This window comes from Rhagoletis pomonella, unplaced genomic scaffold, assembly GCF_013731165.1.
Source record: "Rhagoletis pomonella isolate Grant_MI unplaced genomic scaffold, Rhpom_1.0 Rhpom_scaffold_00001, whole genome shotgun sequence".
NCBI lineage: Eukaryota > Metazoa > Arthropoda > Insecta > Diptera > Tephritidae > Rhagoletis > Rhagoletis pomonella.
Window position 1 is genome coordinate 46,059,237 of NW_023458555.1, and position 2,823 is coordinate 46,062,059.

The 2,823-nt window shown below is 38.4% G+C and overlaps 1 protein-coding gene and 1 long non-coding RNA gene across 2 annotated transcripts in view; both read left to right on the forward strand.

Moving 5' to 3' along the window:
- The window catches only part of LOC118744899, a 2,271-nt gene extending 1,908 nt beyond the window's left edge, over window positions 1-363 (forward strand). The window contains exon 2 of the long non-coding RNA XR_004993594.1: window positions 17-363. This is a non-coding gene — a long non-coding RNA (uncharacterized LOC118744899). The remainder of the gene's footprint in view (window positions 1-16) is intronic.
- LOC118744893 (transforming growth factor-beta-induced protein ig-h3) overlaps window positions 1-2,823 on the forward strand; it is a 25,700-nt gene that overhangs the window by 5,331 nt on the left and 17,546 nt on the right. The window lies entirely within an intron of this gene.

Genomic DNA, 2,823 nt, shown 5'->3' on the forward strand with positions numbered 1-2,823 from the left:
TTAGCATAGCAAAAAGGTAAATAAATTAATACAAATAGCAGAAAGCTGAAATTTATACAAATAACAGAAAGCAGAAATTCACAACCACTACAAAAAAGTCCAGCATTGAATGCTGTTCATTGACATCCAAGCGAGACAATTTCGTTGTTTGTCGGTTCATACATACATACATACGTAAGTGTGTGTGTGTTTGTATGCAATTGGTAAAGTGAAATCGTTCATAGACAATTTACACATTTTTCATAACTCATCGGGGCAATCATGATGCATGAATAGAAAAAACAGAACCTATTGACTGCCGGAAAAGATGGAGTGTCTGATGGAGGCTTTTTGCGTGCGTATCGCATTAAAAATGCTTTCATGCAATCAAAACGAGAGATCAACTGAATTGCTTCCTTCATTTCAATTAGAGTCAAACCATTTCATTGCGCAGTGGGATCAGTAAATTTTATTTGCGGGCCCATAGATGGCATCGCAGCTTTGTGAGCTTTGGGACCATAATATGCATAAGTCATTAAGTATGAAGTTTGTCTGCCTTTAGAACACTGTAAAATATTTTTTCAAAATTTTTATTGTTTCTGTGTATCATTCAGTTAGCTCCCTACCCTCTTTTTGTACCCCATTTAGTTTGCACAAACTATTAGCGAATATACTGTATGTATTCAAATATGCGTGCGTGTGTGCCAATATTGCGGTAAAACAATGACTCTGCTATTAGATGGCTACATATTTAGCTTCAATACGCCAGTTTAAGCCTAACCGGCAAATTTTTTACTTTCGCGCGAGTTCGTGAAATTTCTACTAACTCATGGTTGGCACCCCACCCACTTATTACGGCCAGCATTGACATGCAAGTTGTCAGCTTTCATTTAAATTTCTTTCTAAATGTATATGTATAAGCTTACTACAAGTGCATACATATATGCAAGCATATGTACATACATATATACATCCATACATACATACCTGTAAATGCGTATATACCCCTCTTGGATAAAAGGAAAGTTTCCACTTGGAGTAAAATGGAAATATGCCGTATTACTTCTTGAGGAAATTCCGACGAAGTTTTAAAATTTTACAATTTCATAATTTAAATGGATTTTTACAAAGGACCTGACTCGGGTCTGTACTCCAAGGGCCTTTAAATAAGGCAATCATAGCTCCTGCCTGATAACTGCAGCGTTTTTCAGGCAGAGATATTTGCCATGGAGAAGGTGGCTGGTCTCAAACATTAGGCTTCAGAATGGTAAGGTCGAAAGTAGTTCGGAAATGTCGTGTAACGCTGGCTTTACTGAGTCACGCCAAAAACCTGTCTCTGCTGGGTTATAGAAGGGAACGAAATGGCCGATGAAATGGCTAGACACGGCTCGGAAATGCAAATTAGCAAAGCAAATAACTCCCTATTTCAACCGATTTATTCTCTGCTAAGGGGGATTGAAGAATACACCCCAGCCGCAACCAATGACCTGGATTAATCGGGACGACTGTGAGATCTCAAAATCCTTGTGGCCGAAACTCAATAAGAGTCGTACTAAGGAACTATTGACACTAAACCAATCTGCAGTTAGGGCGTCATCACATTGCACGGTGCTATAACACTAATGGTCCATCGATGGCGTATACCAACAAGCTCTCTCTGCAAAAGTTGTCGGGATCGGGATAAAGAGGAATCGATTCACCACTTCTAATGTCAATGCCCAGCTCTCCAGACAAGGCGTCTCCAGCATAATCCCAAATGCTTTTTGAATAGCTTGGGGGAGATAGCAGAAGTGAAAATTTCGATCATCCAAGAATAATGAATCGTTTGACAGATTTACATCTTCCTGACACTCAAAGAGGGCATTCACAACGAAAGAGTATTAAAGAATCTTTAGAGTGAACATTTATGCTTCCCTAGAATTTCTGCAATCAGCGAAAGGGAATACCTTCTCCCAATGACATCGTGCGTCCCGATTGTCCAACAAAGAGGAATGTTTCTTTCATTCTGCGGAACGCTTTTTTAAAACATGGTTGAATACTCGCATTTCCTAAAGGGAATGTATGCAATAGTACCTTAATTCACAAAGGCCCTAACCAACACTTTTTTTTTCGAAACTGGGTTTTTCACAGATTTTGGTAGGATATATTAAATACAATTTCACTAAAAATTTGAAAGGTCAGTCCCAAAAAAAGGGAGTTATGCCATTTTTAAAACGCCCTCTATGTATGCATAATTTGATTTTTATAGTTTTTTGCTTCTCCTGTAGAATAAAAAATTTATTGGTTAGGGCCTTTGCGAATTAAGGTATCTTGCTAATGCACTAATTCGCGTATATTCGACTATTATTATTGCACTTTGCCCGAATTCCTCGTTTGAACACAACAAGCAAACAAAACAATTCATAAACGCTTGTTCACTGCGAAAAATATACAAACAAAAGTTATTAATTAGAAACAATTGAAACAACAACTGGTCCTCAGTTTAGTTGCGTGCATTGGCCGGCCGGCAAATCGACACAGTGCTCACATACACATGTAAATACATATCTACATTTGTATATCCCACTGGGAAAATAGGTAAGCACCTTGCGAGGTAAGCCATGTTTTCTTTCAGTTTTTAGTACCAAAATTTTCATCATGGCCAATGTCATCTACTAGTAAAGGGCAAAATGAACACCTCCGAAGACACATTACGTTGTCAGTTGCAAAATAACGTGCAGCCGAAGTTATTTCCAAGCACCGAACTACTCCGAGCGACTGCTCTGCATTACACGTAACTTACTTTGTAAAGCGGCTCAGAAGTATGTCTGATACCAAATGTACATTCTAAATTCCTACTTACAT